Source organism: Triticum dicoccoides, chromosome 6B (assembly GCF_002162155.2).
Source record: "Triticum dicoccoides isolate Atlit2015 ecotype Zavitan chromosome 6B, WEW_v2.0, whole genome shotgun sequence".
Classification (NCBI taxonomy): Eukaryota; Viridiplantae; Streptophyta; class Magnoliopsida; order Poales; family Poaceae; genus Triticum; species Triticum dicoccoides.
Genome location: NC_041391.1, coordinates 699,201,814 through 699,212,695, shown reverse-complemented (window position 1 = coordinate 699,212,695; position 10,882 = coordinate 699,201,814). Strand labels below are relative to the sequence as shown.

Below are 10,882 nucleotides of genomic sequence, written 5' to 3'. Positions count from 1 at the left end.
CCTATGGTTCTGCCTAGCTGGACGCGAGCCAGAGAATTAAATTTTTTTTTTGAGACAAGCCAGAGAATTGATGGCAGTGTAGTCTTCGAATTGGTCAGAGGAAGTACTTAAATAAAGGAGATGTCTAGGACTTGTTGACCATGTGCATTTGGTTATGTAAAGGCCAGATATTCATTCGTTGCAGTTGTATCACTTTGATCTAACATTAGAATGAATAAAAAAATGCCCTTTTATCAAAAAAAAACATAGTTTAGTACCATATAAACATCATGGTAGAAGCGGTTAATGCCTACACTATAGGTGGAAAATCGCAACGGGTGAGTGCACAAGTTCCTTCCTAGTAGGGGCGCACTGACTCTTATGGCTCAACATAAACAAGGAGATATTTCGTGGAAGATAAAAACAATGAGGAGATAATGTACGCATGATGTAAAAAAAGGGAGATAATGTACCACGTGAGGTGTGACTCACTCTTTCAATGAAAACCAAACCAACGCACTATAGAGCTTAGCTTTCAACTCCATAATGTCCTCCACATTCCCAAGCCAACAAACACATATATATATACCTTGCACTCGATGCCACATGGATTCAGGCACATCACTGTGTATGTTAGATATTGCCAACGCGCGTGAGCTCACACTCACCAAACACACAAATGGGGCGCGCCACCGCCTGCCTGGCCGCCTTGCTGCTCGCCGTCACCTTTCTGCTTGCCCCCGCCGCCACGGAGTCGCTCGCGGCCGTGCAGACGGACCAGACGACCACTGAGAGCGGGTCCACCCTGTCGGCGCACTGCTGCAAAGACGAGGAGGAAGCGGTGGCCAAGCCTGCCCAGCTTGTTGTTGGTGATCTAGCGGACTTGGCATCAGCGGAGGAGCAAGGCCATAAGCCTAGCTCTCACCGGAGTAACAAAAAGAAGATCCACCACCACCACCACGATGACGACGATGATGACGATGATGATGATGATGGTGGTGGTGGTGATGATGATCATGATGGCAACGACGACGACGACGACGACGATGGTGGTGGTGGTGGTGGTCGTCGTGATGATGATGATGATGGCAACGACGACGACGACGATGATGATGGTGGCGACGATGATAATGATGATGGTGGCGACGACGATGACGACAATGGCCGATCCCACTCGGGCCACGACTGTGACTCAGGCTCTGACTGTGATGGTGATGACGACAACTCAAAGGGCAGGAAGAAGAAGCCCTCAACTCCAGAAAAGAAGGAAGTCCCGGGAGGAAACCGGTAAGAAGAATGACGGGCTTCCTAAAATGACCATATATATATGGGCATGCGAGCTTACTTCGTCCTTCAAGTCATTACTTGCTTCAAGATCATGATAGCGAGCTTATCTTTAAACATGTATTAGCCATAAACCTCTGTACGTGCATGCACTTTAAAGTTATGTATCTGGCTACAACCTACAGACAATGAAGTCCGCACACAAATAAGCGCATCACTCCGTATTAAACCCTCTGTTTCTGAATATAAGATGTTTTGGCAGTTCGATCAAAGTTCTTACATTTAGGAATGGAAGCAGTGCCTACTATGTGCATGACCAACATCAGGGATCTAGACTGTAGCAGCAACCTTGTTTAAGGAAAACGCCAATAAAGAAAAATGTTGATCATGTTACATTTTCTTTTTATTTTAGATTAGAAACAGGGAGTGTTTTGTCAAGACTGGTCTTGCGAACAAAAAAGCTCTAAACAGTTGTGCTGTTTAAAATAAAAAGGTTTAAACAGATTTTTTTGAGTAAAAAAGGTTTAAACAGCATGGAACAGAGCGAGTGAGCATGCAGTACAAAGCTGCGTTTTTTTTTGAGAACCGCGTGAATAAATGCCAGGCCCATAACCCTGGCTGGGCTGGGCTGGGCTGGGCTGTGCCGAATCACCAAAGAAAGCCCTCGGTCCAGCTGCGTGAGAGGAAAAGGAGCTGGCCGACATCGCCGGCGGGAGGAGGACAAAATGCTGCTGGCGGAGATGCCGCACCTTGTTCCGGGCCACATTTCTGCCAGCACAGGAAGGAGGAGGCCGACGGCGATCACAGCAGGCCAAGGCGCCACTCCACGCCGACGGACGGCTTGGCGGCCGCGCGAGGCCGTCCGGGTGGGGCGCGAGAGCTTCAGAGGTGCGTGCTCTAATTGCGAACGGACCTAGTTGTTCCTCACAACCTATGCGACGTGGATTAGCGGAACCCGTATGCCCTTTGGTTGGAACTTTGCTGCGGGATCTCGAGTCGAGGCGCCTTGGATGGTGGTGACCGTGAGCAGCGAGCTGGAGTGGGCGCAAGGTGTTTGTGAAAATGCCTGCAAGAAGAAACCAGCTGCTGACCTCCAATCCCTTGAAATAAGAGGGGGAGTGTAATCTTAGTGCTGCTCAGGGTTCACATTCTCCTACACTACATAAGTTTCTTATTGCTGGTCAGATGGCACTAGTTTAGTTAAGGGTTATATCACAGTATACTTTACGCACTTTCAATCAATGCGACAGGATGTCTTTTTTATTTCTTCTAGTTAAGCGTTTGTATATTTTCTAATGTGATTTGAAGTTGCTTTTCTACATGATTTCTGTCAAACTTCACAAATGTTGTTTAGTCTGACACAATAAAGTGACCTATCTGATAAATGCTCGTGCTTATAAAAAACTCCATAGTAACTAACAGACATATTGCATGCAAAATTAAGACATATACATTCTACTCAATCGAAATGACAGTTGGCCTGGATTAAGAAACAATCGGCTTGGAGTTAGATAGTAGATAATTGTTAGTTCATATAACAAATAGTATGGCAGACCGGGAGGCCGCGCGTGGTACCCGTTCTCTAAGTATAACAAAATTTGGTTATACACTTGTACAGTTATACTACCTGTTTTTTAAGCATACAAAATTTAACTGGTTAACTTGCCTTCTTTTATGCATCCAAAATTCTTGGTGAGAAGGGTCTTCAATACGAACATTTAGATCTCTCCCATTTGCTGGAGCTACCGGACATGAAATACATTCTCTATATTAAAACAAAGCTTCTTGTTCTTCAAGGCAAAAATACCAGTTTCTTATCCAGTATACAGTTGTAAAAAGTACCCACGGCATATACAGAGATTAGACTGCTAAGTACTAGCGTCCCTCTACTACTGTAATGCTCATGTTATTTGCAGAATTTACAGTATTTTCTGCTGCTCCATCATTTCCATTGTTGTTTTCAGCAAAATACACAGACTCTTTTGGAGGTGGAAGTGATATATCTCCATTCTCCAGAAAGGACACAATTGATGACACGAGTGGCCGCGCATTTGGGCTGTCTTGAACACACAAAAGTCCAATATGGATGCACCGTATAGTTTCATCAGGTGAACAACTCCCCACAATTGACGAGTCAACAAAATCCTTTGTGTTCCCATCCTTCCATAAGCTCCATGCCTGCATCCATCATATCATATCTAACCCTTCAAAGATGCATATATTTACTATACTTGCAGAAATTCGAACATGTCATTGTACTTACAGAGGCTATAATGCTGGGGAAGTCTGCTTTTAGGTGCACAGAGCTGGTCTTTGAGCCACTCACAATCTCTAGTAGTAAAACTCCAAAGCTGTATACATCAGACTTGACAGAGAACACTCCGTTCAAAGCATATTCAGGCGACATGTAACCGCTGTTTGAAGCATGTCCCAGTTAGGAGCACATAACATAATTTTGGTCAAGCACAAGAATAATGTATAAAGATCACTCATGCAGTATATCACTCACTATGTGCCAACAACGCGGTTGGTATTTTCTTGCTGCTGATCGACACCAAATATCCTTGCTATACCAAAATCAGATATCTTAGGGCTTATTTCGGCATCTAATAATATGTTGCTTGCTTTGAGATCCCTGTGAAATATCTTCAACCTTGAATCCTGATGAAGATAAAGAAGTCCTCTAGCTACCCCTTTGATTATCTCGAATCTTATTGGCCAATTAAGCATTGATTTTCTTGTGGCATCTGCTACCAATTGCATCAATTGAGGGATGACATCAGTTATTCTGGTTGATTTCATGACTTACTGAAATTGGCAATACGTAAGCAGAACATACCGAAAAGCATGGCATCCAGACTTTTGTTAGGTAAGTATTCATATATTAATAGTTTCTCATCTCCATGGATGCAGAAGCTGAGAAGTCTAACCAAGTTTTTATGCTGCAACTTCGCAATGAGTAGTACTTCATTTCTGAACTCCAGTACTCCCTGGCCAGAACCCTTCCTAAGCCTTTTCACAGCAATTTATGTACCATCTTCTAACGTTCCCTGGACACATCCATTTTTAGGTCAAACAAGATGGAAATACAGTTATGTTGCTCGATAAAATAAAAATTCACGTTACCTTGTAAACATTGCCAAAACCTCCATGTCCAAGCTTGTTGGAGTTAGAGAAATTGTTTGTTGCAAGTACAATTTCTTTGAACCTAATAGAAGGATACTTTAAGTTTCCGTCGCAAAGTTCAACTGAACTGCTCGAAGTTCCTGACATCAGCTTCTTCCAAATTTTCTTGTTTCTTTGTTTGCCTATCAGGAACATTGATGCAAACATTATAATAAAGGAACATAGCACATAGAAATATGGAATAGCATTGGCCTGCACAATCATGCTTGAGGGAAATACACAGAGAAAAGTATGAACTGTGTTCTACCTCCCAAGCAGCAGATCCAAACAAGGCACACCCATATGATTATGAGCAAGCTTGACACGACTGGCAGTGTAATTTTTAAAACAGTGCTCTTCCGCTTTTTATCTGCCAAAATTCAGTCTGTGAGCAATTATGATTTAAAGATATTCTAAATAGTTAGTTTCACAAGCCAAATACTTCTTGCAAGTAGAACTACCTGCACATTGTCTCACTCTCAAGCAATCTATTTGTTTCACATGAACATTTGCATCACGAGTATGCTAACATTTTGGACATTCAAAACTTTTGCTTGACACTTAAAATTAAAATCTCACACAACATGTTTTGTTGAATTGGATGGAGTGGTTGTCATTCCCAATTTTTGTATACAATATAATCAGATGGCATAGACAACTTATGCCAAAACTTGAAGGTTTCCTTCTATAGGTATGTATATCTTGTATATTGACTTGGATTGTATGAACTTGTAGGAGCAACTACATTTTCTATTAATAGGAAATAGATAGTAACCCAAATTCAAGTCCAATAAAATAGGACTCGAACGAGGGCGGTGGGACTGTACATTCACTCTCCCGCCCATATGAGCTAGGCTTATTTCCTATACATTGACTGAGATTGGATATATATAGACTTTGGAACTACTATGTTAGCTGCTGGCCAAATGTTTCCAGCCACCTCAGATGTCTGAAACATGTATTAGAAGTTGTTCCTTGATAAATTATTCAGATGGAAGTGTTTTACATACTAACAACTTCATAAACTTGACTGCAGTATTGCCAACTCCTGCATGCTCATATTTTCATTCTGCATCCAGTTGCTGCTAATCTGCACCCTCCAATTGGATAAACTGTTATGTTTTCGTATTAAAAATATTGTAATGATTCACTGATAGCATATATGCTGCGCCAAACTGTTCCATCATGGCATTACCAATTCTTTACCCTCTAATATTTGCCCGCCACTACTAATTTAAACCTTACTTGTACTGACATTGTAAATAATACTAAGGGAGATATTACTGGAGCTCCATTGGACCCATAAAATAGAGGGTATATCTACTAACGCAAGCAGAGAAACAGAGACAGTAAACTGTACCACTCAATCCATTAACCCGGATATAGAGGTTTTGCCCTTGTCCAATGAGCTTCTCTGTGTCAATCAAATCTCCGTTCCATAATAGGCACCTAGTTTCATCCCCATTGATATCCTTGGTGCTCGTATTGGCGAAAGCATACGCCGTGCAGGAGCAGTTGCTGGTGCATTCTGCTATGCATTCATCTAAGCTTATATTCTTGACATGCAAGGACTCGTGGGGAACCTTCATGCTTGGCAAATTTAAGAAGCCATCCCGTTGACCACATCTTAGTGCTTCCATCCGGTGGCATCCCTGCGAAAACCTGTGCCCCGTCCAGTCTTGCTTGTTGTTTGGCTCAAAGCCATCAATACACTTGCATGTTACAATAGGCCGCGTGTTGTCGCAGTAACCAAATGGACCACAGTAACCAAATTTGTTGCATTCCTGTTTAGGTTCTGATCGCAGGTCAGCCCATTTGGACATGTTGCTATTCCAGGTTCGTAACTTCATCTTTCCTGAGTAGTCCATCTTCAGTAGCACTAAGGAGACACTTGGTTCTGGTAGTCCAAAGGAAATGTACACCTCATCATCAATAGTATTCAGTGTGAAGTGAATTGTGGACTTGACACTCTCGACGTACCGCCCTACTAACAAATAGTTATTCCACGCTGGACTTCGCCAGTATGGTGTCGAACCATTCCATGAAAAACGCCGCAGAAACTCATCAGGGTGTGCACTATATGAGAAGTTGCCCGGGGATGGGTCCTGGGTGTTTCTCCAAGAGACGAGCCGTTGTAGTCCATGCGTCTTGTGGGTGATCCTGAGGTTCATACCTGGAAGGAGAGTGTCGGTCGGATAATCGAAGCTTTGCCATAAGATGATGCCCTGTGATGACCGAAGGATAAAATTCCCATTGTTATCAAGTGTGGCTTCTCCACCAGTTGCCTCTGACGATGAATTCCCTGCGGCGCTGATATCTGTCATCCAGAGAAGCTGGCCATTGGTGTCTGACAGGGCCAGATTGGATCCGTTTGTGAAGGCCAGTGTTACAGAAGAAGGATCAGCGATCGGCATAGCACGATTGGCAACCCACACAACATTGTCTTTGGGTATGTTCTTGTACCACATTCCGACGTAGTAATGTTTTCTGCCGGAGCTGGACGGGGAGAAGAATCCCAGGGCGAAAGTGCCGTCGTCGGAGGTGATGGTGCTTCCAGCAGAAAGCGGCTTGTCGGGAAGAAGGCGGCTGCCGGATGATGCACAGAATGGGAATAACCAAAATGACCAACAAACAAGGCAGATGATTTTGTGTATGGGAAAGGGGTCCATTGCTGTAGCGAACTATGGAACTGGTATAATGGAAGCAAAGCAGTGGATGAGTTGCCTTTGGACAATGCAAATCAGAACTCCTGGGAGAGGCAGAGTCAGTCAAGCTTATTATTTGTGGCCCTTTTCCGACAGGAAGTTACTGGGAAAGTGGGAACCTTGGAAGTAGTCAAGGAGATATATTTACTAGGAAGTTTGAAAATGTTGGGTTGTGGTTGTTATCATCTGGACTATGTCGGACTAGCCTTTCTCAGCAAATAGAATAGCATTTACTGTTCTTTTAGGTGTGACTGCTGGGTTTTCTTGTTTAAATGTGCTGGTTGCTGGTACAATGTTAGTTGGATTGCATATTTTATGAACAGAACAAACCCCTTGTTCCGGTTTTAGTATGTTATCTTGTTTTTTTTTAAACGAACCTATCTTTGTGCGTATAGGTTGCAGGTAAATGTGACCATCAGTGGTGCAGGAATTTCCATGGTCTTCCCTTTGGGCTTGCATCATTTATTGTTTGACCATGTAAACTATAACTGGATAAATTAAAAACACGGACAGATCAGCTCATTAAGAAGGACACAATTTGTTTTCCTTTGGGTTTCAGAAGAACATCATTAGGCCCTGACTGGATGTACAAAGGGACCTTGCGCTTGTTTCTTAAAAATGTTAGGTCAAACTCTGTGGGTGAACTCGCACATTCATTCTGGTCTTTGCAATTATAAAGTTTGCCAGCTACACATTTGAGCGTGCAGTCTTGCCCACATTTGCGCCCCTAGCTTTGCAAGAAAAAGCATTTTTTCTGCTGTCTTGTGCAACTGTCTGAATAGAGTGCATCACCTGTTTAGTGTCTCCTCATTTACCTGAAAAGATCGTATCACCTGAAAAAGGATATTTTTTAGATGTTGATGTATTTATGTTATTGCAGATGCTCACAGTGCATTTCTTCCATCAAAATGTATGACTCGGAAATGATTTTTTGCACCGGAGGAGGTGAAAGCTCTGAGATTGCAAGGCTGGAGCAACTCTGTATAATTTGCACACATGGGTAGCACTGTAGCAAATCAGAGGTAGATTCAGCAGGTATTCTTATGCTTGACTAATCGGGACACCTATGTGCAAGTGATCATCTGGCCTTGTTTTGCCGAGTCATCTGGCACTAGAACTACCACTTGCTTTTTACAGTGAATGTTCAGGGTACTGATCTCTTTTTGAGTAGTGTAAAACTGATAACCATGTTCATCTGGCACTGCAGCCATGTCATAGCCGACTCTCTAGCTTCAGAGATCGTTTTTGGCAACAGGCATGGTTTTACTGCTGACTGGTAAGTGGTTATGTACCCTTTATGTAGGATCCTCCAAATTATGCACGTGTTCGACGCTATTATATTTTGCACGGAAATTCAGAGAGCACGCCCATTTCCTTGAACAACATAATGAGTAGGAAACATACTGAACTCAATCTCTGAAAACAAACACAGTGGCGCCTATATTCAGTTGGCCTACAATTTCAATGTTTTGTAGGCGAAACACAGTTGGCCTACAGCGATTCTTTTGGATATTGTGCTAAATTATGGACACTTCATGCTATCATGAGAAGAGTATTTGGATACTTTAGCCAAGTAGGCTTACTCTGGTTAAAAAAAAAACATAAGCTTCTTTTGTTCACATAGGGTAGCTTTGTGTACATACAGTGCCAGGTCCCATTTCTGGCTAGCTAGAGCACACACGGTCATCTATTCATGACTACGGGTTTTGAGCGCGCACACAATCATTTAACTGGCTCATGGTCCGAAGCATCTTGTACTGACATAATTCTTGCTTGGTCTCTCTTGCAGTAACTTAACTGATCAGGCCTGTTAATGTTTGTTTTTCTTTGGCAGGCTGGGGGTTCATGGTTGTCGGCGTCTTGTTATTCTAGCCTAAGGAGACTTTGTTTTGTCGCCCCTAGTAATTCTGTACTACCTACGTCGTGTAGTCGGTTCATCTTGTAGCGATTTAGGAAGATGTTTTTCTTCCTTCTTGTAGAAGCGTAACGTTTTTTCCTGCCTGGATGTATCTCTGCTGCATCGGTGTTTCATGTGTCGTTTTAATATCTTGTGAATGAAAAAAATGTTTTATGAACAGAACAGACACCTTGCTTCAGTTTTGCTGGTTTTCTGAAAATAACCTATCTTTTGTGCGTATATACATGAGATTGCAGGTGAATGTGAGCATCACTGTGCAGGAAATTCAGTTTCCCTTTGTAGTTGCTTCAACTATAGATGTAGTGGAGTGACATGCACATTTATCCATGGCCTCTATGACTATAGAAGTTCGCCAGCCACGCGTTCGAGTGTGTAGTCGCACCCGAGATTGCGCCCCTAGCTTTGCAAGAAAAACGAAAATTTTGGCTGTCATGCGCAACTATGTATCTGAAAAACATTCAGTGTCTTATATGCTAGTCATCATGCTATTGCAGATGTTCACAGTGCACTTCTTCCATCGCAAATGTATTACTCACAAATGATTTTTCCGCTGGATCGGAGGAGGGGAAGGCGCGACCATATATACTCGTCGAGATGGCAAGGCTGGAGCAACCCTGTACAAGGTGCACGCCTGGGTAGCACTGGGGCAGAGAACATATTTGGCTAAAGAAGCAACAAGAGGAATGATGGCTATGTAGTATGTGCACGGGTAACCCTGGCAAGAGCGGCTAATTGCCTACACTCTAGGTGGAAAATTGCAACGGGTGAGTACATCTTAGTCTGGGCGATCCGACACCGACCTTATCCTAAAGGAACTCGAAGGTTCAACTAAGGATAGAAGCGCATATTGAAGACGCTTTTGCAAGATGGATATCATTACATCGTACCATTACATAATAGTTGGGGATACATACAAGAGGCATATAATGCCACATGAATACAACTTCATCATACACAAGATCAACATCCGACTACGGATGAAACACAAACAGAAACTCAAATGACATCCACCCTGCTAGCCCAGGCTGCCGACCTAAAACCTATCCCCTGATCGAAGAAGAAGCAGAAGAAGAACTCCAAAACAAGTAACATCGCTCTCGCGTCATGATCATCGCAATACATGTACCTGCAACTGTTGTTGTAGTAATCTGTGAGCCACGAGGACTCAGCAATCCCATCACCATGGGTATCAAGACTAGCAAAGCTTAATGGGTAAGGAAGGGGTAAAGTGGTGAGGTAGCAGCAGCGACTAAGCATGTATGGTGGCTAATATACACAAATAAGAGCGAGAAGAGAAACAAGCGGTACGGTCGTGAAGCTAGCAATGATAAAGAAGTGACACTGAACTTCTACTTACGTCAAACATAACCCAAAAACCGTGTTCACTTCCCGGACTCCGCCGAAAATAGACCATCACGGCTAAACACGCAGTTGATGCATTTTAACTCGAATCTGGTGTCAAGTTCTCTATAACCGGATATTAACAAATTCCCATCTGCCACATAACCGCGGGCACGGCTCTCGAAAGTTTATACCCTGCAGGGGTGTCCCAACTTAGCCCATCACAAGCTCTCACGGTCAACAAATGATATTCCTTCTCCCAGGAAGACCCGATCAGTCTCGAAATCCCGGTTTACAAGACATTTCGACAATGGTAAAACAAGACCAGCAAGACCACCTGACTGTGCCGACAAATCCCGATAGGAGCTGCACATATCTCGTTCTCAGGACACAATGGATGAGCAATCCGTACAACTAAAACCAGACCTCAAGTTTCCCTGAGGGGACGCTGCAAAGGGCTCTAGTTTGGACCAGCACACAGAGGAGCACT

The 10,882-nt window shown here is 43.2% G+C and overlaps 1 long non-coding RNA gene and 1 pseudogene across 1 annotated transcript; one reads left to right on the top strand and one right to left on the bottom strand.

Moving 5' to 3' along the window:
• The first annotated feature begins 1,911 nt into the window (after window positions 1-1,911).
• On the top strand, window positions 1,912-9,208 carry LOC119326351. Its single transcript, XR_005157933.1, has 4 exons — window positions 1,912-2,151; window positions 3,228-3,371; window positions 8,014-8,409; window positions 8,968-9,208. It is a non-coding gene; the product is annotated as an uncharacterized LOC119326351 (long non-coding RNA).
• On the bottom strand, window positions 2,891-7,515 carry LOC119326349 (annotated as a pseudogene).
• Window positions 9,209-10,882: the final 1,674 nt, after the last annotated feature.